Raw genomic sequence first — 27,248 nt, 5'->3', positions numbered from 1 at the left:
ACGAAGCTCACTTTCTCTTACATCCCTTTCTTCTACAGCTTTCTCTGCAACCGCATTCCACTCCCCCGTGACTATTAGATTTTCATCTCATTTTATGTATTCAATTATTTGTTCGGTATCTTCATATACGTTCTCTATCTCTTCATCTTCAGTTTGCGACGTCAGCATGTACGAGGTCTGTTTAACAAAAACCAGACCATTCATAATTTTACGCCAATGCAGTGTTCGAGCAAAATGCGGTTGGCATCCCTGTACACGCCTATGTTTAGTGTGTAACTGCCGGAGTTTCATTGTTGTGTGTCTATTATTGTTCAGTGCCGTACTGAGTAGGACGTTGTGTCGCACAATTTTCGAATTTCGAGATGGCAGAGTTAGAGGAGCAACGTGTCTGCATTAAATTTTGCGAAAAAAACTCAAGAAAACCTTTAAGGGACACACCAAATGATGCAGGAAGCTTACAACGACGAACGCTTAAGCCGTGCTTGGGATTACGAATGGTTCACACGGTTTAAAAATGGCCAGATGGAAGTTAAAGACGGCCCTCGTTCGGAACGCCATCCGACGTCTACCGGCGACGCTCATGTCCGGAAGGTCAACGTTTCTCTGCGTGAGTGTCGAAGACTGACTGTCCGAGAGATTGCACAAGAACGTGACATTTCTATTGGATCATGTCATGAAATTTTGACATAGCATCGTGGAATACATTTTCTTGCCGCCAAGTGCGTCCCATGGTTCGTGAGTCTATGAAGAGCTTTTGGATCGGCCAAATAAGATGTTCCTTAAGAAAATCATATTTTCCCTTAAGACTTTTTTTTTATTCCCAAAGCCGAAAAACCCGCTAAAAGGACGACGATTTGCAACGATAGACAAGATAAAAGAAAATTCGCAGGCGATGCTTCGCATGATGCAGCAAGAGGCGTACCAGGACAGCTTCCGGAAGTGTAAACTGCGTTAGGAGCCAAGTATCAACTGTGGAGGAGAGTATGCACAATAAGCGAAAGGTAAGCGTAGGAAAAATTTGTGAATAATGCTTCGGAATTTTCTGAACACACCTCGTATGGGTTAACTATTGTTGTCGGTGTTGGATAGCTGTCGACTATAATGAGAAAAAACCTATCACTGAATTGTTCTCAGTAATACAATCTCGGTCCTGCCTCCCTGTCCCTACGCAATCCTGCTGCCGTTATGTCATTCTCTGCTTCTACACTCATCTGACCGAGCGAGGTGGCGCAGTGGTTAGCACACTGGACTCGCATTCGGGATGACGACGGTTCAATCCCGTCTCCGGCCATCCTGATTTAGGTTTTCCGTGATTTCCCTAAATCGCTTCAGGAAAATGCCGGGATGGTTCCTTTGAAAGGGCACGGCCGATTTCCTTCCCCATCCTTCCCTCACCCGAGCTTGAGCTCCGTCTCTAATGACCTCGTTGACGACGGGACGTTAAACACTAATGTCCTCCTCCTCCTCCACTCATCTGACCAGAAATCTTTGTGTTCTTTCCATTTCGCTTCACGGATCTCCAGCATGTCTAAATAAAGCCTTTGCAATTTCCTTTCCAGAAGTTTCTATGTTCCCTGCCACGCTCAAACTTTTGACATTTCACACCCCGTCTCTTAGAACTTTACATCTACATCTACATCCATACCCCGCAAGCCACCTGACGGTGTGTGGCGGAGGGTACCCAGAGTACCTCTATCGGTTCTCCCTTCTATTCCAGTCTCGTATTGTTCGTGGAAGGAAGGATTGTCGGTATGCTTCTGTGTGGGCTCTAATCTCTCTGATTTTATCCTCATGGCCTCTTCGCGAGATTTACGTAGGAGGGAGCAATATACTGCTTGACTCGTCCGTGAAAGTATGTTCTCGAAACCTTAACAAAAGCCCATACCGAGCTACTGAGCGTCTCTCCTGCAGAGTCTTCCACTGGAGTTCATCTATCATCTCCGTAACACTTTCGCAATTACTAAATGATCCTGTAACGAAGCGCGCTGCACTCCGTTGGATCTTCTCTATCTCTTCTATCAACCCTACCTGGTGCGGATCCCACACTGCTGACCAGTATTCAAGCAGTAGGCGAACAAGCGTACTGTAACCTACTTCCTTTGTTTTCGGATGGCATTTCCTTAGGATTCTTCCAATGAATCTCAGTCTGGCATCTGCTTTACCGATTATCAACTTTATATGACCATTCCATTTTAAATCACTCCTAATGCGTACTCCCAGATAATTTATGGAATTAACTGCTTCCAGTTGCTGACCTGCGATATTGTAGCTAAAAACTTTATCCTTCATTGATTATTGAATCTGTTTCTCATGGTCACCTCGCCTTTGGCAGTCCACTCCCGGAAATCTGGATGGGGGTGTAGTCAAGAATCTTTCGACAATGGAGAGGTTGTCATAACCCTTTTTCAGTTAAGAGGGCACACGTCCTTCGTATGCATATTATGTGTGCTATCTGTTACCTACTGCATCTTGATGTCGTTGATCATTTCGGCTTCTTCCACCTTCAGGGGCAGTTTTCCAGGGCAAGAGAGTGCCCTGAACCTCTGTTAGCTCCTCCAGCCTTACTGACAAGGCCGTTGGCAGAGTGAGGATGATTTCGTTTGGCCGAAGTCTTGAGCCGCCAAAGCTGGCGTATTTTATTCCAAATTTAAGCATTGGCAAGGTTCGAACTCGTGACCGATGACATTCTTCTTACTAATCAAAGACTCTACACTGAGACCAGGGGCTGACCTATTCCGAAACACGATGAAAATATTTTTAGCTGCCTCCGATGCTATCACCCTTCTACTGAACTCAAACATGAGAATATGTCGGAAATATTCAGGTTTCTCCACTTACCACTCCATTTTCTGCCGTCCACAATTCACTCAAAGTCTCCACGTGACGAGAGGACAATATGTATACTCAAATAGTAAAAGTGAACTACAGCAAAGAATGAAAATCGATAGATAAACCCATAGCAACCAGAATACCAAAATGCAAAACGAAAACGGTACGAATTTATACACCAATGTAATAAAAGAAACACCATATTCTATGTGGAAGTTTGTTAGAACCATCAATGTTGCATGGGCCGCTGATGAAGCCGGAGGGCACAGAAAGAGAGGCACTATATTCCAGTTGCAGTGCACTCTCATTAAACATGCAATTTAGGTGAAAAATTTATTTTATCACACTAACAGAGCTATTATATTTTGAATTTTTGTGTGAATTAAAAAAAGCTTTATATTTGTTGTACAATATGAATGCGGCTATTAGTACACTGCTGGCCATTAAATGCAACGCCACAATGGCGGCTCCAAAGACATAGGTTCCTTAATGTGACGTAATAAGACGGGTTATGGGAGGATACGCCTTTCTTTGTACCGCCATCTGGCACGGCCGGTAATGAGAGAATAATATTTCGGCTTATGCTTTTATTCTCGCCGTTGACTGTAATTGGAAAAATTCGCGGACGTGATACGCAGTGCTTTGCCAGCTGTGGTTTGATTGCGGTAGGATTTTCCCTCATTTTGCATTCGGCAGCCGCCATGTCCCGCTGTGCAGAGGTGGCGGGCGAAGCCAATACAAAACGCGGAGCGGAACCCAACTGTTTGCGGTCGGGCCTGCATTTTACAGCTCGCCGTTAATGAAAGTACACTCATGTACGACTTTATTAGTCACATATTGCTAATAACTACGGGACCCATACAGTTAGCGAGACAGCGGGGAATGTTCGACTGACTGCAATACCTTCCTCGTCATTATGATGTTCAGCGACGTTACTCCGTACTTCCCTTCGTTCTTTGTTTACCATCTCATAACCATGTTCTGTCCTCGCAAGCGTATTATCTCTGTTTTGCACTCCACACTGAAACCATACACAATGAAAATTCTCGAGCAAAAGATATGTTATGGAGTAATATACAGAGCAGATTCATGGTTTTTTTTATCGGATCTAAATAACGGAAAGCATTAAATTCAGTTCCATGCCAATAACATAACGATTGGCATTCAAGTATCGTAAGGCTCGAGTTTGGGTCTTCTGTTGTTTGTAATATCATTTATGTAACCATCGTCTACTTGCAATTCCAGAAGACACAATTTTTTCTTCTTTTTTTTCCAGGTTTTAAGGGTGCCATTATCGATGCCACTACTGACGATCGACGTTAACTGCTCATTTCCGGTGGCTACTACGTCGCTAGTCGCTAATGCGCTAAAAGCTTTTCGACATTACAATTTCTCACCAACGGTCGGGGAATCCACTGCAGTTTTGGAAACATTGGGACGGTGGTTAGTGATCAGGGAGGGCAGGTAAAACATTAAATTTGATGAATAAACGGTTTTAAAGTGATAAGAAGTACTTGAGTCGTGACATCGGGAGTTATGAACAGCTTGGAAACAGGGGACTGATACGTACACGGCACCCGTTAGTAGGCCATGGCGAACTAATTTCTTTCTAGACCACCGTGACTTTAGATATAGGGAGAAGTCTTCAGCATTTTTTGCAGAAATAACTAAACAGCAAAATATTCTTAATGCGAAGAAGCTGAAATAAAGTGATGTAACTAATCATGATAAGTCACGTTGGGTTGAGAGACACTGATCAGGGGTCCATAATAGCATTCCACGTCAAATAATACTTTCTTTCTTCTGAGTGACTTTTGTCATTTCAGAACAGTACTTAAATAGCACTCTGTTAAGTACAGGATGCTGTTCACAGATTGGTTTAGACACAGGATTCAGTTCAATATCCATCTGTGTATCGCCCTTTCATTCGTCCATTTACCGCAAACCTGAATGGCCATTCTTACTCTAAAATATCAAGGTGATTTAAACGAAACCCTTAAGAGTAGAACAAAAATCGTCAGTGTTACGCTATCGATTTGGCAGACGTCAGCAGTTACCGTCGTGTTTCGACAAACGGGCAATAGTTGGCAGCCTGTTGATGCATTACATAAGCGGAAGCCGTTTCAGTGCAGATCTGAGCATACTGTAGTCGACTTGCAAGACGCTTGAGCTGGGATCTGTTATAAGATTTTCGGGAAGTGTAGTAGTGTGTTAAACATGAGGTAGTGTAGTAGTGTGTTAAACATGAGGTAGTGTAGTAGTGTGTTAAACATGAGGTAGTGTAGTAGTGTGTTAAACATGAGGTAGTGTAGTAGTGTGTTAAACATGAGGTAGTGTAGTAGTGCGTTAAACGTGAGGTAGTGCGCCGCAGGATGAGAGCACAGTATGGTGATTTGTGTGTGTCCCTGCTGTTCGCAGGTTGGTTGAGGAACACCGTTGGGACTACTACCGGCCACAGCGGGTTGTAACAAACGAAAACAATGAGGCACTGAGACATAAAATGTGATCGCTATCAGGTAGCTTAAGTTTTGAAGTACATTTTACATCCGACTTTTGTGACATCACATCCCCTAAACTGTTGGAGTTGGGTTGGGTTGTTTGGGGGAAGAGACCAAACTCCGAGGTCATCGGTCTCATCGGTTTAGGAAAGGACGGGGCAGGAAGTCGGCCCTGCCCTTTCAAAGGAACCATCCCGGCATTTGCCTGGAGCGATTTAGGGAAATCACGGAAAACCTAAATCAGGATGGCCGGACGCACGATTGAGCCGTCGCCCTCCCGAATGCGAGTCCAGTGTGCTAACCACTTAAACTGTTGGGGAGAGGCATGTCTATATACAGATGTATAAGGGATAACACACGCAGTTCATTGTGAGTTAATGTTGAGGTACGTCACTGTGACCGACAGCACCTGAACTTTTGTTAATAGCATCCAGATTGTGGTTGGCAGCAATGAAAAATGGTGGCCAATGGCTGTTGTTGTGAACCATCTTTTCAAAATGTGATTATTTAATAACCGTTGTACAATGAATAAGTAGTTTCGACGTATTAAAACGATGTTTGGGTAAAAAATGGGCATCCAGCCATTTAAGCCACTCATTAAGCGCCTCTCTAGCCGAACAGTTAGTATAGCTGCTGTTAGTGTGAAACGAAACTGATCCGATTCCAAGTACCCCTCAGATCTTTTTATGAGGTAAGGACGTCTGGTACTGGAGACACTCAGCACTTGTGAGGCCATATGAGGAGCTGCTTGGCTCTGAGCACTATGGGACTTAACATCTATGGTCACCAGTCCCCTAGAACTTAGGACTAGTTAAACCTAACTAACCTAAGGACCTCACACAACACCAAGTCATCAGAGAAAATCCCAGACCCCGCCGGGAATCGAACCCGGGAGCCCGGGCGTGGGAAGCGAGAACGCTACCGCACGACCACGAGCTATGAGTGGGAGCTGCTGGAATAAAGCATATTCACCTACTGGTAATAAAGGTTGCAGAGATTGGCAACTTACTGATCACATGTCCCACGATCATAGATCACTCTTCATACTGCGTTGTAGGCAATAGCCGGCCTGTCGGAATAGTCGTAAGCGTAAGAACAAAAAACAAAGCCAGTAGCTAGCGCGCTGGCTCTGCGCGCTGTCCAGCGCAGTTATACGCTCCTACGCGTTCACGCAGAGATCGCTGGTTAGCATGGTAGTCTAGGTGGAGCAGTATGAGCTACTCGCGCTGCTTTAGCTCTGAACACTTTATAGAAATTATTCATTAAAACAATAATTTGATCTTACGGTATATATAGGTTTATACGCCAGTTTCATGGCGTAGTGCGGTCATCTCGCTAATGGTCATACTGAAAGTCATATTTGCATTTACGCAATATGCTGAGCGAAAGCGGAAAGTTTTCAATGAAAAGTATTAGTGGCTATGAGTTTGCGTTTGGTACATATGACACCATATATATTGCTGGATATGAAATTTAGCTAATGCACAGAACTTTCCTTTAGGCTTGGGAGGAAGTCGCTATCTGGCTTCAACGGCGAGGAAACGGGTTTTATGTAGCACGTCCACTTCAGACCACAATCGCGAGATATTCGTAACACACTTCATGTTTCCTAAGACTTTCGAGATACCAAAACGAAATTCTGGAGGATGATACCACGCAAAGAGACAGTATTTTTCCATATGGTTAACATATGAAACTTTCTTATCTGTGTCGATGCTGCCAAAGCTACAGTTGTCATTTTTTTAAGGCAGTACTGTAATTTTTTAAAAGATACCGATATCATGGGGAAAGAGAATTGGCTAGTGTGAAAATAAACTTCAGATTTTTTCTCTTATGTAAATGAAAACCGAAATAATGAGATTTTCCGTAAGATATTGGCTTCTCTGATCACCTATTCCTTTTTTATATGATACTATGTTTCAAGATTCAGTCGCAACACTTATTGTAAGATGATTTTGTGCAAATCATACTGTGTTTTGGGAAAAGAAGCTTAATTAAACATGCCTGTAAGAGATATGCAGTCTTTACTTGTAAATGATTCAGACAAAAATGAATCACCATTGCTATTGCAGTTTTGGCGGAATCCCGTAACAACGGTATTTTTAATAGTGAAAGATTGTAACGGAAACTTACAAAATGGATTTTCTCCCTGTTCTTCATCTGAGAAATAGGAAAATAATTCGCAGCAAATAGTGTATTATAGTTTTGTTCCCATCACCATTCAGAGCGAAGTGGTGAACTTCTTCGCCATAATGATTAAAGACAGATTATATATATTTATAATATACTTTAACCTTAAAGAGTTGTCTCGGGCGGCTATCTTATTTTGTAACCTTGTTATGCACTTATAAACAGGGATCTAATTTCTGTTTTCTAATAGAACACTGCTGCAGAATAGAACTGATCCAATAAAACTCTTTCGTAACACTGAAACTTTGGACACATTGACGACTTGCGGAACCTTGCCAACTATTCGTCGAAGTCAAAATCACTGTTGAATTAAAAGACATCTGTAGTAAGAAGATTAACTCGCTCAATGTTCAGGGGCAGCAACGGGAAGAAGGGGCGCTATTCGCTGTACGTCTTCGTACGTCGAACATAAATTAAGTGTAGAAATAAAATCCGTTATTAAGCTTTAGTCCCACATGTTATTAATGATAGACTACGCTACAGTATTCCCCTGGAACTGCAACATATTTAGCGATTTATATTCATCTCACTCGTTAAACTTTTTTCTTCGGAGAATGGAGGACCCTCTTGGTCCTATCGATGCATCACTACATCGTATCAACTCCCTAAGCACCGACCCTGTACAGAAGATGACGCTCATCAAATTACACTGGGTGCCCGTTACATATTCCACCAAAGTGCTGCCGACACTTATTTGTACGACCATTCCCAGTTCACGTCTTCTCATTTAGATACCCCTTCCGTCCCACCATTTTCAGTATCTAACAGACACAACCAAGCTGTATTCGACTATCCCAATAAAGCAGCAATCTTCAACGTCAACTCCCAACCAATGACCCCACCACCACCCCCCATCCCCTACTTTCCTCCTTTAGATTTCATTCTATTTACCCGTGTATCTAAAAATTGGACATCAGACCTCTGACCAGGATCTTCCAAGCTGTACAATTATCGTCCCCGTCCAGCATAATAAAGCAGCAATTTTCACCTTCAATTCAAACATCGCCACACCAAGACCATTTGCTTCAGTAATGCCATCTGTACGTCTGTCATCGTTTTGTGTAAGTTTCAATACCCATTACTCTTTAAACGTCTCTATGGATGAAGAGCAGTCTCATTCTGACGTTAGTCTGCATCATTTTGGACGAAAGTAATCATTTGTAACGAGTTATTGAAACAAAAATTTTTCACAAACCAACAGAAATATATATATATATATATATATATATATATATATATATATATATATATATATATATATATAACAAAAGACACAAAAATAAGAGGCATTCAATCCAAAATTAAAGTCACAGCAACAAGAAACTACTTCTAAATGACATTACAAACTTTCCTATGTTGCACGGTACTAGCAGCAGGTTTCACAACATATTTGCTTGGAAAAAAAAGCGAAGTCGTTTTAGAGACGGAAATTAAATGCGGTACGCCAAGAAGTACTAACCCAGTATTTAACAAACTCTGTGGCGATAGTAAAATGACAAAACTGTTTGACTAGCAACCAAAATGCCGTCGGTCCTGGGTGCAAAACTTGCCATTGTGTGAGGGCACACTCTTGCAATTGTGGTAGGAGACTGCTCCTGAATCAGCAAAGATCAACAGCATGAGAATGTAGAAGACAATGGAAACCTCTGCGTTAAGGACACAAATGTGTAGCCACAGGAAATGTGGCCTGTAATTGAGAAAGGGTCGTGATCATCTCTCCACTGGCAAAGGATTCCGCAATAGCCCCCATGTGGATCTCCGGGAGAGGACTGCCAAGGAGTAGGTGAACATCAGAAAAAGATTGAAAAATCAACGAAAGGGCAAGATTCCACCTGTTGAGGCGTCGACTGTCTAATGTTCGAACGTAGTAGGGAAGCTAGAAAATTTGAAAAGGGAAATGAAGAGGCTCGATCTAAATATAGTGGGGATCTGAGAAGCGAAATGGATAGAAGACAAAGATTTCTGGTCTGACAGGTATAGGATAATACCAGCAGTAGCAGAAAGTAGTATAAAAGGAGTAGATTCGTTATGAATTAGATATTAGGGCAGAGAGTAAGTTACTGTGAACAGTTCAGTGACAGGATTGTTTTCGTCAGAACCAACAGCAAACCAACACCGACCACAGTAGTTCATTTATATGTGTCGACGTCACTAACAGAATGAAGAGAGAGAGAAAGTATGAGAGGACATTGAACGGGCAATCAGTACTTAAAGGAAGAGGAAAATAAAATAGTAATGGGGAACTGGAAAGCCGTTCATAAGAAGGAGTACAACAAGGGGTTGCGGGATAATATGGACTTCGTCGTAGAAATGAGAGAGGTGAAAGACTAAATGGGTTCTGCATTATATGTCAGTTAGTAACAGGGAATAACCACAAGACGATGAGGTATACTTGGAAAAGACCAGGAGATACAAGAGGATTTTAGTTATATTGGTTGCGAAAACACACTTGACCTCTTGGCCACAAACAATCCAGAGCTGATAGAGAGCATCATGACTGATACAGGGATTAGTGATCACAAGGTCATTGTAGCTAGGCTCAATACCATTTCTTCCAAATCCATCAGAAACAAACGCAAAATAATTTTATTTAAAAAAGCGGATAAAGTACCACTAGAAGCCTTCCTAAAAGACAATTTCCATTCCTTCCGAACTGACTATGCGAATGTAGACGAGATGTGGCTCAAATTCAAAGATATAGTAGCAACAGCAATTGAGATATTCATACCTCATAAATTGGTAAGAGATGGAACGGATCCCCCGTGGTACACAAAAAAGGTCCGAACACTGTTGCAGAGGCAACGGAAAAAGCATGCGAAGTTCAGAAGAACGCGAAATCCTGAAGATGGGCTAAAATTTACAGACGCGCGAAATTTGGCCGTACTTCGATGCGAGATGCCTTTAATAGGTTCCACAACGAAACATTGTCTCGAAATTTGGTAGAAAATCCGAAGAAATTCTGGTCGTATGTAAAGTACACAAGCGGCAAGACGCAGTCAATACCTTCGCTGCGCAGTGCCGATGGTACTGTTATCGACGACTGTGCCGCTAAAGCGGAGTTATTGAACGCAGTTTTCCGAAATTCCTTCACCAGGGAAGACGAATGGAATATTCCAGAATTTGAAACACGAACATCTGCTAGCATGAGTTTCTTAGAAGTAGATACCTTAGGGGTTGCGAAGCAACTCAAATCGCTTGATACGGGCAAGTCTTCAGGTCCAGATTGTATACCGATTAGGTTCCTTTCAGATTACGCTGATACTATAGCTCCCTACTTAGCACTCATATACAACCGCTCGCTCACCGATAGATCTGTACCTACAGATTGGAAAATTGCGCAGGTCGCACCAGTGTTCAAGAAGGGTAGTAGGAGTAATCCATTTAACTACAGACCTATATCATTGACGTCGGTTTGCAGTAGGGTTTTGGAGCATATACTGTATTCAAACATTATGAATCACCTCGAAGGGAACGATCTATTGACACGTAATCAGCATGGCTTCAGAAAACATCGCTCTTGTGCAACGCAGCTAGCTCTTTATTCGCACGAAGTAATGGCCGCTATCGACAGGGGATCTCAAGTTGATTCCGTATTTCTAGATTTCCGGAAAGCTTTTGACACCGTTCCTCACAAGCGACTTCTAATCAAGCTGCGGAGCTATGGGGTATCGTCTCAGTTGTGCGACTGGATTCGTGATTTCCTGTCAGGAAAGTCGCAGTTCGTAGTAATAGACGGCAAATCATCGAGTAAAACTGAAGTGATATCAGGTGTTCCCCAGGGAAGCGTCCTGGGACCTCTACTGTTCCTGATCTATATAAATGACCTGGGTGACAATCTGAGCAGTTCTCTTAGGTTGTTCGCAGATGATGCTGTAATTTACCGTCTAGTAAGGTCATCCGAAGACCAGTATCAGCTGCAAAGCGATTTAGAAAAGATTGCTGTATGGTGTGTCAGGTGGCAGTTGACGCTAAATAACGAAAAGTGTGAGATGATCCACATGAGTTCCAAAAGAAATCCGTTGGAATTCGATTACTCGATAAATAGTACAATTCTCAAGGCTGTCAATTCAACTAAGTACCTGGGTGTTAAAATTACAAACAACTTCAGTTGGAAGGACCACATAGATAATATTGTCGGGAAGGCGAGCCAAAGGTTGCGTTTCATTGGCAGGACACTTAGAAGATGCAACAAGTCCACTAAAGAGACAGCTTACACTACACTCGTTCGTCCTCTGTTAGAATATTGCTGCGCGGTGTGGGATCCTTACCAGGTGGGATTGACGGAGGACATCGAGAGGGTGCAAAGAAGGGCAGCTCGTTTTGTATTATCGCGTTATAGGGGAGAGAGTGTGGCAGATATGATACACGAGTTGGGATGGAAGTCATTACAGCATAGACGTTTTTCGTCGCGGCGAGACCTTTTTACGAAATTTCAGTCACCAACTTTCTCTTCCGAATGCGAAAATATTTTGTTGAGCCCAACCTACATAGGTAGGAATGATCATCAAAATAAAATAAGAGAAATCAGAGCTCGAACAGAAAGGTTTAGGTGTTCGTTTTTCCCGCTCGCTGTTCGGGAGTGGAATAGTAGAGAGATAGTATGATTGTGGTTCGATGAACCCTCTGCCAAGCACTTAAATGTGAATTGCAGAGTAGTCATGTAGATGTAGATGGTCGGTCAGAGATTCTGAAATCAGTTATTGCAGCCTAAGGCAAACCGATAAGCAGACATAAACTGAAATCACAATTTAGTAATAACCAAGAATAGGACGCACTTTCAGAGACTAGTTAGGAAGAATCAATGAGCAAAGGAATGTGATACGGAAATGGTAAGGAATGAATGAACACAATTGAACTTCCCTGAGGGTATAGATACTGCGATGGTAAGTAACTCACTAGGCAATTCAGTTGAAGACGAATGGACATAACGAAAACGGCAATGATAGAAGTTGTCAGGGAAAAAGTCGGTGTAAGGAAGGTAAAAGTGAAGAAACCATGCATAACAGAACAAATACTTCACTTGATCGACGAAAGAAGGAAATACAAATTTGTTCATAGAAATTCAGGGACACAAAACTATAAGTCATTTAGGAATGAAAAAATAGGAAGTTCAAAGACGCTAAGGTGAAATGGATGCACGAAAAATGTGAAGAAATCGAAAAAGATGGGACTGTCAGAAAGACCGACTCAGCACATAGAAGAGTCCAGTCAAGAGTGTTAACATTATAAAAGCAATGGGAAATCCACTGTTAAATGGAGAGAGCAAATAGGTAGAAGGAGTTCACTAAAGGTCTCTAAGAGGGGGAGAATTTGCCTATTGACTTAAGGGAGGAAACAGAATTCGACAAGGATGAGACAGTGGATCCGGTATTACAGTCAGAAATTTAAAGAGCATTGGACGACTTGAGATCGAATGAGGCAGAAGGGATAGACAACTGTTCTTGGAATTTCTACTGGAGGAAGTAGCAACAAAACGACTACACGCGTTGTTGCGTAGAATGTACGACACTGTCGATGTGCTAGGAGAGAACTACCGGAAAAAAATCATCCACACAATTCTGAAGATGGTAAGAGCCGACAAGGGCGGGAGTTAGGGCACTATCGCTTTAACAGCTCATGCGACCAAGTTGCTGACAGGAATGATGTACAGAAGTAAGAGGAAGAAAATTGAGGATCAGTTAGATGAAGATGAAATTGGCTTTAGGGCTGTCTGCGGAGAGATGTGAGACAAGAATAATTAAGACAAGTTCACAAACTTCGTCGACCTGAAAATGGCGTTCTAGGCGTTCTATAACAACATGATAATGTACAAAACATTCGAAATTCTGAGAAAAATAAGGGTAAACTATGGGCAAAGAAGGGTAATATAAAATAAGTATAAGACCCCATAGGGATAGTAAGACTGGGGACGAAGAATGAAGTGCTCGGAAAAAGGGTGTCGGGGATGTAGTCTTTCGCTCCTGCTGTTCAGTCTATACATAGAAGAAGTAATGAAAGAAATGAAAGGGTCAAGAGTGGAATTAAAATTCAATGTGACAGGACATCAATGACAAGATTCGCTGATGACCTTGTTATCTTCAGTGAAAATTAAGAACGATTACAGGAGTTGGTAAACGGAATGAACAAGCTAATAAGAACAGATTGTGGGTTGAGAGTAAAGCAAAGAAAGACGGAAGTATGAGAGGTAGCAGAAATGAGAACAGGTAGATACTTAACATCAGAGTTGATGATCACGAAGTAGATTAAGTTAAGGGATTCGGTTACTGAGGCAAAAAGGTTAACAGAAGTCTACTAGTGTCAAACACAGTTCTTAATACGAGGAAGAGAAAGTGCCTTTTGAACACAGCATTATATGATGGTGAAACATGCACTGCGGCAAAAACGGAACAGAAGGGAATAGAAACATTTGAGACGAGGTGGTACAGAAGAATGTAGAAAATTGGGTCGACTGGCAAGGTAGGGAATGAGGAGGTTCTCCGCAGAATTGACGAGGAACGGCATATATGGAAGACACTGACTAGAAGAACGGACCGGATGGTAGGAAATCTGTCAAGACATCAGTGAATAAGTTCCACGAGGGTACTAGAGGTAGCTGCAGAGGTTAAAAATTGAACAGGAAGACAGAGACTGGAATACATCATCCAGCACATAATTTATTAGGTGGGATAAGTTTGGTACAGAACAGGAATTTGAGGCAGGCCACGTCAAACAACTCGGTGACTGATGAAAAAAAAAAGTGCTGGTATTGATTGTCGAGCTCAGTATGCGATTGTCCACAGTTGCATCAAGAGACACACTGGTATCGAAATGACATCCGAAAATAGAAGCGAGGCTCTACACTGAACACTTCAAATGGTTCAAATGGCTCTGAAGGCTATGGGACTTAACTGCTGAGGTCATCAGTCCCCTAGAACTTAGAACTACTTAAACCTAACTAACCTAAGGACATCACACACACCCTTGCCCGAGGCAGGATTCGAACCTGCGACCGTAGCGGTCGGGCGGTTCCAGACTGAAGCGCCTAGAACCGCTCGGCCACCACTGCCGCCTGAACATTTCAGAATGGCACTCAATCTCCCAGTCAGTCTGACTCAGCACAGGCAAATCTCTGTGTTAACGACTGTAGCCTATGAGATACCAACTCAGCTTCCATTACTCTGTTGAATATTCTTGCCGCTGGTTAAAAGAAGCAACATGTCGTAATAAAAAATTAGCAGGTGCATTGCTCGTAGTTGGCACAAGATATCAAGTAAAACCAAGAACTACTGACGCACGACGAGCTTGTTGCTTCCACGAAAGAGTAAGTAAATTATCCGTGTACTTGGGCAGCGTGTACGGCAACCCAGACATAGTGGAAGAACCAGTTCTGTACACAACAGGTTGTATTTGTTATGTATTACGTCGCCTAACAAGAACGAGTCGGAGGACAAGTTAAATAACCCAGAAATCCCAGTCATTATGGAGATTAACAATTACGTATTTGCTCTAATGACAACGCCCCATGAACCATGGACCTTGCCGTTGGTGGGGAGGCTTGCATGCCTCATCGATACAGATGGCCGTACCGTAGGTGCAACCACAACGGTAGGGTATCTGTTGAGAGGCCAGACAAACATGTGGTTCCTGAAGAGGGGCAGCAGCCTTTTCAGTAGCTGCACGGGCAACAGTCTGGATGATTGACTGATATGGCCTTGCACCATTAACCAAAACGGCCTTGCTGTGCTGGTACTGAGGAAGGCTGAAAGGAAAGGGAAATTACAGCCGCAATTTTTCCCGAGGTATTTAAATGATAATGGCGTCCTCTCGGGTAAAATATTCCTGAGGTAAAATAGTCCCCCACTCAGATCTCCACGCGTGGACTACTCAGGAGGTCATCGTTATCAGGAGAAATAAAACTGGCGTTATACGGATCGGAGCGTGGAATGTCAGATCCCTTAATCGGGCAGGTCGGTTAGAAAATTTAAAAAGGGAAATGGATAGGTTGAAGTTAGATATAGTGGGAATTAGTGAAGTTCGGTGGCAGGAGGAACAAGGCTTTTGTTCAGGTGAATACAGGGTTATAAATACAAAATCAAATAGGGGTCATGCAGGAGTAGGTTTAACAACGAATAAAAAAATAGGCGTGCGGGTAAGCTACTACCAACAGCATAGTGAACGGATTATTGTGGCCAAGAAAGACACGAAGCCCATGCCAACTACAGTAGTACAAGTTTATATGCCAACTAGCTCTGCAGATGATGAAGAAATTGAAGAAATGTATAATGAGATAAAAGAAATTATTCAGGTAGTGAAGGGAGACGAAAATTTAATACTCATGAGTGACTGGAATTCGACAGTAGGAAAAGGGAGACAAGCAAATATTGTGGGGTAAGAAATCAAAGAGGAAGCCGTCTGGTAGAATTTTGCACAGAGCATAACTTAATCATAGCTAACACTTTGTTCAAGACTCATAAAAGAAGGTTGTATACATGGAAGAATCCTGGAGACACTAAAATGTATCAGATATATTATATAACGGTAAGACAGAGATTTAGGAATCAGGTTTTAAATTGTATGACATTTCCAGGGGCAGATATGAACTCTGACCACAATCTATTGGTTATGAACTGTACATTAAAACTGAAGAAACTGCAAAAAGGTGGGAATTTAAGGACATGGGATCTGGATAAGCTGAAAGAACCAGAGGTTGTACAGAGTTTCAAGGAGAGCATAAGGGAACAATTGACAGGAATGAGGGAAAGAAACACAGTAGAAGAAGAATGGGTAGCTCTGAGGGATGAAGTAGTGAAGGCAGCAGAGGATCAAGTAGGTAAAAAGACGAGGGCTAGTAGATATCCTTGGGTAACAGAAGATATATTGAATTTAATTGACGAAAGGAGAAAATATAAAAATGCAGTAAATGAAGAAGGCAAAAAGGAATACAAACGTCTCAAAAATGAGATCGACAGGAAGTGCAAAATATCTAAGCAGGGATGGCTATAGGACAAATGTAAGGATGTAGGGGCTTATCGCACTAGGGGTGAGGTAGATACTGTCTACAGGAAAATTAAAGGGACCTTTGGAGGAAAGAGAACCACTTGCATGAATATCAAGAGCCCAGATGGAAACCCAGTTCTAAGCACAGAAGGGAAGGCAGAAAGGTGGAAGGATTATATAGAGGATTTATACAAGGGCGATGTACTTGAGGACAATATTATGGAAATGGAAGAGGATGTAGATGAAGATGAAATGGGAGATAATATACTGCGTGAAGAGTTTGACAGAGCACTGAAAGACCTGAGTCGAAACAAGGCCCCGGGAGTAGACAACATTCCTTGAAACTACTGACGGCCTTGGGAGAGCCAGTCCTGACAAAACTCTACCAGATGGTGAGCAAGATGTATGAGACAGGCGAAATACCCTCAGACTTCAAAAAGAATATAATAATTCCAATTCCAAAGAATGCAGGTGCTGACAGATGTGAAAATTACCGAACTATCAGTTTAATAAGGAACAGCTGCAAAATACTAACACGAATTTTTACAGACGAATGGAAAAACTGGTAGATGCGGACCTCGGGGAAGATCAGTTTGGATTCCGTAGAAATGTTGGAACACGTGAGGCAATACTGACCTTACGACTTATCTTAGAAGAAAGATTAAGAAAAGGCAAACCTACTTTTCTAGCATTTGTAGACTGGGAGAAAGCTTTTGACAATGTTGATTGGAATACTCTCTTTCAATTTCTGAAGGTGGCAGGGGTAAAATACAGGGAGCGAAAGGGTATTTACAATTTGTACAGAAACCAGATGGCAGTTATAAGAGTCGAGGGGCCTGAAAGGGAAGCAGTGGTTGGGAAAGGAGTGAGACAGTTTTGTAGCCTCTCCCCAATGATATTCAATCTGTATATTGAGAGGCAGTAAAGGAAACAAAAGAAAAATTTGGAGTAGGTATTAAAATTCGTAGAGAAGAAGTAAAAACTTTGAGGTTCGCCAATGATCTTGTAATTCTGTCAGAGACAGCGAAGGACTTGGAATAGCAGTTGAACGGAATGGACAGTGTCTTGAAAGGAGGATATAAGGTGAAAATCAACAAAAGGAAAAGAGGATAATGGAATGTAGTCAAATTAAATCGGGTGATGCTGAGGGAATTAGATTAGGAAATGAGACACTTAAGGTAGTAAAGGAGTTTTGCTATTTAGGAAGTAAAATAACTGATGATGGTCGAAGTAGAGAGGATATAAAATGTAGACTAGCAATGGCACGAAAAGCGTTTCTGAAGAAGAGAAATTTGTTAACATCGAGTCTAGATTTAAGTGTCAGGAAGTTGTTTCTGAAAGTATTTGTATGGAGTGTAGCCATATATGGAAGTGAAACATGGACGATAACTAGTTTGGGCAAGAAGAGAATATAAGCTTTCGAAATGTGGTGCTACAGAAGAATGCTGAAGATTAAATGGGTAGATCACATAACTAATGAGGAGGTATTGAATAGGATTGGGGAGAAGAGAAGTTTGTGGCACAACTTGAATAGAAGAAGGGATCGGTTGGTAGGACACGTTTTGAGGCATCAAGGGATCACAAATGTATCATTGGAGTGCAGCGTGGAGGGTAAAAATCGTAGAGGGAGCCCAAGAGATGAACACTTTAAGCAGATTCAGAAGGACGTAGGTTGCAGTAGGTACTGGGAGATGAAGAAGCTTGCACAGGACAGAGTAGCATGGAGAGCTGCATCAAACCAGTCTCAGGACTGAAGACCATAACAACAACACTAATGACAAGTCGTACGACAAGTTAAATGATCTTGAAATATCAAAGACAAGACTGAGATTAACAGTGATTTATTTGCTGTAGTAATTGTGAAAAATCAGAATGGTAGTAATAGACAGAAAAGATCTACACAGTTTAAATAAAATTGCAAAATTAGACTGAAAAATAAGAGAGGTACAAAAAAGTGTGGGAGACTGTATGGAGTGAGAGCAAAAAGATCTACTTATCTTGACAGCTCGCGAAATCAAAGTTAACGTTATAAAAAGGAGCCACGCATTATAACACAAGTTTCGTGGAAAATTGGGCAAGTAATGACATGCAGAGAGTATGGAACATGCTACACTGCTGTGACACTAAAATTCCTTTAAATAGCCAGCAGATACCGACCGGCGACCAGAGAGAACCCCCCTCTCTGTGGGAGCCCCGAGCAGAACCCCAGAGTCAAAATTCACAGCTCTCGACTCTTCACTTTTAAAAAATTCTACTTGGAGGCGACGGCTCTATACCGTTGCCATTATGACCGGCAAGAATTGCAGATAAATTTGTGAAGAAGGCAGAAAAAGTACACTTAACTCTCCTCCTTCTGTGCACAAGATGGACACGAATTTGATACTGTACCAAAGTAGCGTTTCACTATTGCTCAACCTTACACTCCAAGAACACAATTTGTAGTGTCTCAGTACTATTGGTTGAACCAAATTCTTAAAGCGAACGTAACTGTCTCACATTGGACGAGTGGTGCCGTGGTGTACCTGGCTCTTAGAAGTATGCGCAGAAGTGCAAAAATGGCGTGGTCAGTTATTTTCTAGGGCATGTGATGTGGCTGCAGCGTTCCCTGGCCATAGCGGTTGCAGGAATTTGCCCGGCATTTAAGAGCTGAAGACTTTTGTGAAACTGCTCGTATTCCCAGAGGAGACCCTCTTGACCTAATGAGATTTATAAACTGCCTTCTGCCGACAAAGGACGCCGTAGTCATGTTTACAGTTACAAACCGTGCGGCGGGGCTGGGTCGCTCGGTCGTTCTTTCGTCTCCTTATTCTCTCTCTCAGTCACTTTCATCGAACAGCTCACCTACCTCTATATTTCTTTCTTCCGACGTCCCTTCATTCTGCATTAGTAGACCTGCTAGACAGGGTAAAGCAGCGTTGATAAAACCACTACCTAACACTACCTAATAAAACGCAGTTTAATCGCAGTTGGCATTTGAAAATTCTGTCAATGCCTTTTTATTCATAAGGAATCACATGAAATGGCTATCAAGTCCGTATTTAATAAGGAAAATGCTCTATCATTCCAAGTCCACTTTTTACCCAACATGTTTCACACTTAAGAGCAGCCAGAATTTCTGTAAGTCCGACCCGATTAATTTTGCGATCTAACTGACCTACCACTATTAGCGAGTTGAACATTCGGTCGTTGCAGTGGTCTTCTGTGTTAGAAGTGCTCGCCAAAGTATTCCATCAAGAGCACGGAATGTGCCCCACGGAATTGTCTCTACAATCAAAAGATCACACACTCGTAAAACTTCAACTAATTAGTTCCGAAACATCACACTTTCCTCAAAGTGTTCGTAACTGAAACCGCTTTATTCACGCTAAACACAATGAACTCGCTAGTTCTTCATTATACGTACTATGTTCACGGAGACATCTAGCATGGTGTTACCCCGAAGCAGGTTAGCCTCGAGCGACTCTCTCGATGCCCCTCTCCTCCCTGCCTAGCTAATTATCAGCGCGCGGGAACAGCTTAATTGTAATTCGCTATTGATCTGAAAGTCCAATCAGAATGATTCTTCCAGGTCATTCTCGCTGCAAAACGTGCCTTAGCCAACCACTAATCAGTTAGTCATTTACGTCATTGTGATTTCAGTTTCTAAAATATTGATAATAAAATAGAACGAAATGCAAAATATTCTTTTAAATTAATGTAGATACTTTTTCCGCTTCAGACTTTTATTCTGGGTGCTGTCTTACAAAAGCGAGCACGCATTGACATACATCATCAGCATCGTGCTTGCAACACAATTTTCCCACGGTTCAGTGTTATAAGTTTTCACATAAAATGACATTAAGTTTCAACGTATGTCCCGTATACCCTCCCTCAATCATTCCCATGTATTCACATAAAAAATAGTAAGCACATAATAATTCTGAATGATTTTTATACTACATAACATATATTAATTAAAGTTTTGAAAAGAAAATTCCAATTAAGTGATTTTATATAGTGTGAGCTTTTTTATGACTTCTAATGATAATAAAAGACATTTGGTTATTGTTCCTAACTGAGGTTTGAAACAAAAGTGTCGGTTTTAGAACATTTAAGTAATTTTCTCAATATTCGAAATGTAAAAGACAAAAATCTGAAATTTTAACCGGATCCTTTCCTTAATAACCAAAGATTGCGTACCAAGTCTGAAAAAAATCGGATGATAAATACTATGGTTTACTTAGACTCGTGGGAGGTATGAATTTGCGTATCGACTGAATGTTACTTGAGGCCGTTCACACGGCTGGTAGCGTCAGCTCCGCTGTGAGTCAGAGCGAAGAAAAAACGTAGCCATCCTGAAACCACCCTGCTATATGGCTACGTGCCTTACTACATCGAATGTTATTTCGTAATAACTTGCAACGGAACAACCAGCCAAACATGGCAAGTGCTAGGTGCCTTTTCAAATACACCACTCCAGTATGATCACCGAAATACACTAATGGCCATTGAAATTGCTACACCACCAAGATGACGTGCTACAGACGCGAAATTTATCCGACAGGAAGAAGATGCTGTGATATGCAAATGATTAGCTTTACAGAGCATTCACGAAATGTTGGCGCCGGTGGCGATACCTACAACGTGCTGACATGAGGAAAGTTTCCAACCGATTTCTCATACACAAACAGCAGTTGACCGGCGTTGCCTGGTGGAACGTCGTTGTGATGCCTCGTGTAAGGAGGAGAAAAGCGTAGTTTGATAAAGGTCGGTTGTAGCCTATCGCGAGTGCCGATTATCGTATCGCGACATTGCTGCTCGCGTTGGTCGAGAGCCAATGACTGTTAGCAGAATATGGAATCGGAGGGTTCAGGAGAGTAATACGGAACGCCGTGCTGGATTCCAGCGGCCTCTTATCACTAGCAGTCGAGATGACAGGCATGTTATCCGCATGGAACCTGGGTGCACGAACGGCAAAACGTCATTATTTCGGATGACTCCAGGTTGTGTTTACAGCATCATGATGGTCGCATCCGTGTTTGGCGACATCACGGTGAACGCACATTGGAAAGGTGTATTCGTCATCGCCATACTGGCGTATCACCCGGCGTGATGGTATGGGGTGCAATTGATTACACGTCTCGGCCACCTCTTGTTCGCATCGACGGCACTTTGAACAGTGGACGTTACATTTCAGATGTGTTACGACCCGTGGCTCTACCCTTCGTTCGATCCCTGCAAAACCCTACATTTCAGCAGGATAATGCACGACCACATGTTGCACGTCCTGTATCTGCCTTTCTCGATACAGGAAACGTTCGACTGCTGCCCTGGCCAGCACATTCCCCAGATGTCTCACCAATTGAAAACGTCTGGTCAATGGTGGCCGAGCAACTGGCTCGTCACAATACGCCAGTCACTACTCTTGATGAACTGTAGTATCGTGTTGAAGTTGCATGGGCAGCTGTACCTGTACACTCCATCCAAGCTCTGTTTTACTCAATGGCCAGGCGTATCAAGGCCGTTATTACGGCCCGAGGTGGTTGTTCTGGGTACTGATTTATCAGGATGTATGCACCCAAATTGCGTGAAAATGTAATCACATGTCAGTTCTAGCATAATCTATTTGTCCAATGAATACCCGTTTATCATCTGCATTTCTTCTTGGTGTAGCAATTTTAATGGCCAGTAGTGTAATTGAAAAATAGCCGCAGAAAATGAACTAGTATTCCACAGCGATATATGACAATTCTGTCACATCGTGACAGTAGCTTCGCACTGTTCCCGAAGGTTCACGGGGACGCTGTCTCCGTAGTATTTTTTGTCTTCAGAAAGTGCCGTTGTTTCCTAGCATTGCGATTGTCTGTTTCTGCTTTTCACCTCAGTTGCTCCAAGCGCTAAATTCCTTCCCAGACACTAATAACGCCTTACTGGTTGGTTAAGTGCTGTAGTTTCCCAGTGACCACTTTGAGTTTTACATGTGTTAATGTTGTCTGTTAATGTTGTCCTTTAATACCACCTTTGTATCGTTTTTGAGGCCTTCCTAGTTTTCTTTGGCCATCCTTTGGCTGGGAATTCATAATTTGTTTTAGTAGACGGGATTCAGGCGTACAAACGATGTCGCCTGTCCAATGCAGTTGATGCTTAGTGACCGTGGCTTCAATGATGGCAGTGGTTGCTTGTGTTACAACACTAATATTATTGTGCAGGTCTTGCCATTTAACCCTCAGGATCCTTCTCAGGCAGCTCTTATGGTACTCTTCCTGTAATAATATGTGCCTTCTGTAAGTAGTCCATGTTTCGCGGCCGGCCCTAGTGACCGAGCAGTTCTAGGCGCTTCAGTCTGGAACCGCGCGACCGTTACGGTCGCAGGTTCGAATCCGGCCTCGGGCATGGATGTGTGTGATGTCCTTAGGTTAGTTAGGTTTAAGTAGTTCTAAGTTCTAGGAGACTGATGACCTCAGATGTTAGGTCCCATAGTGCTCAGAGACATTTGAACCATTTGAACCATGTGTCGCGTCCATATAAGAGATGGTGTAACATTAGCTTGGCCTTAATGCTCGTGTTACGATTATCAAAGACTCTTAGTGGAAACCGTACTGGCACATTTGAGACGATATTAAATTTCAGTATCAGTATTTGCAGATGATGCAGTATGGCTGCCAATGCATAGGAGGTGTTCTATGTTATACAGGACTTTGCCTTTGTGAATTGTTGGGCGTATGGTGGCAGATTTAGATAGTGGTTGATGTAGGATCCGCATCTTCTGGATGTTAAGGCTTAGTGTCATGTTATGACCGTCACAGCGGGCGCCGGGTGCTCTGTACTAGCTTGGAGACGGTGGTGAAAACTGAGTCCGAGCTTTTAGCGGAACAACTTTTACGAAACTTGTGATCGATTTCCCCACTGCTATAACGTGGCAATTTAGCATTGGATGCCAGTATTTGTAAACCTTAGTTTTGACTGGGACAATATTAGCGGAGTGCGACGAGCAAGTGCTCGAATAGAGGTGTTATATGAGCGGTGTGGCGATAACCTTCACAATTTGATTAGACTGTACCTTATAGTTAAGTTTCATTATTCTTCGGGCTCTAGGCAATTACTTGTAGCTTTTAAGGGGCTTGTTTCATATTTTCATATTATTAAATCTTGTTTTTTAATTGCTCTGAATTTAGTTCTTGCCTAATAAAGACGTAGAAAATACCTTAGTTATTTTTGTGCTAAGTAGCGCCATTTGATTGTCTTCCTGATTGTGAATGGTAGCTTGGCCGATTCATGGGCGTATTGTATTGGACAACGAACTTACGTTGCAATCTTGACGTTAGGCATAGACAAGCGTAATCGCCTGTGGCTAAAAAACTATGATAGTTATTCAATGGACTTTTTTATTATGATCTCAGCAAAACTGCAAAGTGTCGTTTCTACTAAGAGGTAGATACGTGGCATCTACGCGATTGAGGCGTGTTACTTTTGATTTCTTGAGTTTATGTTGTCGTCTTGTCGATCTGTGGCCGTTTTGTAATCAGACAAAGAACTTGCAATCTTGAAGGTAGATGTATTTAAGAGTAATCACCTGTGGCAAAGGAATTACTGTAGTTACTCAATGGACTTATTTATTATGAACTCAGCAGAATCTGGGTAATTTCTGTTATGTGGTAAATGCATGATCAACACCTCAGTTCTGATTTGGCCTATTAACGCCTGTTAACTGATTCTTGATTGTATATTGTCGTCTTGTCGCTCTGTGTGTCTGTTGTAAGTCGAGGACGAAATAATGTTGGGAACTTGACGTGGAATGTATCCAGGAAGAATACCCTGTCGGGAATAAATCGTTATGGTAATTTAGTTGACTTGTATAATATTAATTCATCAATGTTGGTTTGTTTCGTCTTGGGACTGATCGATGCTGATTTCCAGTAAAGTAATAAGTGTTTTTATGAACCCATGTATTTCCGTCTCAACCCAGCACCACGTAAAACCACTGATATCCTGTTCTCTCGCTACATTTAGGGTGCGGTGGTCGTATAGGCTTCATCAAAATAATTAGGGTGTACATTCTTACTATTCGTCTGGTAGAATAGATCTTAGATAACTTCATCAGACCCAGAAATATTCTGAATATCTTAGATGACTAATCCTGTAAAATTCAGGTACTTTACGTTAGTGATGTTGTGACTTTACCGCTTATCTGCTTCGCTCTATCTGAGTGAATCTTCCTAAAACTGTCAACCAAAACTTCTCAAGCATGATTACGAAACAAACTAATTAAAATGATTTGATCAAAACTGTCTACAAGTTGAAGGTAACTATTTCTATTAAAAATCCAATCCTACGCTGAATGTAACCTGACTTACGAAATAATTGCGCAACTGAACTTACAAAGAAATCCTGGCCATAAACGGTATTTTCGCTTAGCTTGTGTCTTGACAAACATTATTGCAGATTTCTCGAAAGCAGCGGACAGTATACAGCAACGAAGCGACTTCAAAAACGACGACTGAAAATTCCGTACCACAAAGTGCAATGTACTTAAATACACAGCAAACTGAATGAAATGTGCTAATTTTTACTGGTAAGAAATGACTTCTGACAGAATACAAATGAAAGTCTGTATTGAAAACTAATGCCTTAAAAATCAACTAACTGTTCGTAATAGTATTAGCATGACTTTAAAAACGCACTGTAAACAAGGGGAATCTCATATTCCAATGAGAGCAGTCCGTATAACAGTTCAACTAAGAAAGCTTCGTTACTGCAATCTCAAAAACACAAAACAATGCTACGCACTTTAGTGCTCACCTCAATCTCTCAGTATTCCCGAAAAACTTACAATTAATCTCCTTAGCTTCGATCCTCTCTCCACAGTAACGTCGAAAATATTCATACTATAATTTCACTTGCCTCATATCACAGTTATAAAGAAAATTTCCTGATCATTCTTCGAAATATGTCTGCTATTCAACACTGCTCAACTTAGAATGCGCATAACTTTGCTACCGCTCACAGGCAGCGGTGGTGTAGCAATACAATGATATTGTAGCAATAGTCAAAGATTACTCAGCTACATGATTTTGCTCTGTGTGAGCTATACGTATCGATATTTACGTAGAAAGCAGAATTTACAGAGAGACCAAAATAGTGTGCATAAGCTATCTTACGATGTAGAGAGTAGGTAGAAGTTTATTGAAACAAAACGTGTAATTGTGCTTGCCTCTGTGCTACGCATGTGAATTTGTGTGAGCAGTGTGTGCTTGTGTGCGCGTGTATGCGTGTGAGAGAGAGAGACGACACTGTGTAACCGAGACAAGAGCCACTAACTTCATGAACTACGAGGACACAGAATACACAGTGCATTTTGCGGTGAGATATTGCAGCTTCGGTCCCTGGATCACCAGCCAAGATTCATTACCGTGGAGCGGCGTGCACGAACGTGATTGTGCAGCGGCGCGGTGCGGGATGAAGTACGAGCGATGCGCCGGGACGCGGTGGCTGCCGGCTCCCGGCCACTGTGCGCGGCCCACCCTGCAAACCGATACACGCGGCCGACAGCGGCCGCTGGAGGGTCCGCCCGCGGGTCGATCGTAAATATCGGCCCGCGAGTCTGGCGTTGCCACCTGTTATGAATGTGTGCGATCGATTGCCTTTGCTTCCTAATGGAGTGCCCCGTGTATCTCATCATGTATTGTGCACCGCCCAGTGACCAAGAGCTAACTAGAAGTGATCCCATTTACAAGCCTGTTATTCGTTACTGATTTCTTTTCTATCGACAGTTTTGTCACCATAGAAAAGTAAAAATATTCGCTCGGTTTTCCTCCTTTGTTTATTGTTTCTTCCCTAAAATTCACACTTTAGGTAAAGTTTATTGAAAATGCCATCGAATTTCCATCCTATTTAACTTTTCGGGCATTCTCTAGAATGTTGGAAAAGACTGTCTAAAAACGGCTTCTTAACAATCTGCGTAATGATAATATATGGTAAAATTAATTTGACTTGCGGATCACACAATTGTTTAGCAAATTAAAATAATAATCTAACAGGAAATATCGCAAAATATTTAAAATAGAATATTTCTGAAATGCACTGAAGGATGGAAATAAGAAAGATCCTTGTACTGAACTGTCTTCAGCCATCTGGGAACTAATTGCACTCCTGTCCAAGTCGTAGATTTCATCGTAGGGTCCATACACTTTCTTTTATACACAAGAAAAAGTACACCAAATATAAAATGTACTGTATTTCAAAACGATGTATCCACCACTTGTTACATATCACAGTTAACCTAAACCTGAAAACAAAATTAATGTCTACATTAAGGCACCTGACTCCAATTGCATCGTGCATTGAAATAAAATCACAATTGTGACTGAAGGTCGGCCGGAGTGGCCAAGCGGTTAAAGGCGCTTCAGTCTGGAAGCGCGTGACCACTACGATCGCAGGTTCGAATCCTGCCTCGGGGATGGATGTGTGTGATGTCCTTAGGTTAGTTAGGTTTAACTAGTTCTAAGTTCTAGGGGACTGATGACCTCAGATGTTAAGTCCCATAGTGCTCAGAGGCATTTTTTGTGACTGAAGGCGGTGGTTCTTTCTTTTAAGAGAATGACGTATGGTTTGAGAAACATCGATAAGTGAAATTCTCATGAACAGTGATAAATGGTTCCCAGATATTTCTTTGTTCTAGAAAACTAAATCGTACTTCATAAATTATAAGAAATAATCGTCCACTACATGTCTGAAACATGATAACGAACATACAAAGCAGACTCTCAGTGATATATA

This window comes from Schistocerca gregaria, chromosome 2, assembly GCF_023897955.1.
Source record: "Schistocerca gregaria isolate iqSchGreg1 chromosome 2, iqSchGreg1.2, whole genome shotgun sequence".
In the NCBI taxonomy this organism is placed as follows: Eukaryota; Metazoa; Arthropoda; class Insecta; order Orthoptera; family Acrididae; genus Schistocerca; species Schistocerca gregaria.
This window is presented reverse-complemented; position numbering follows the sequence as displayed.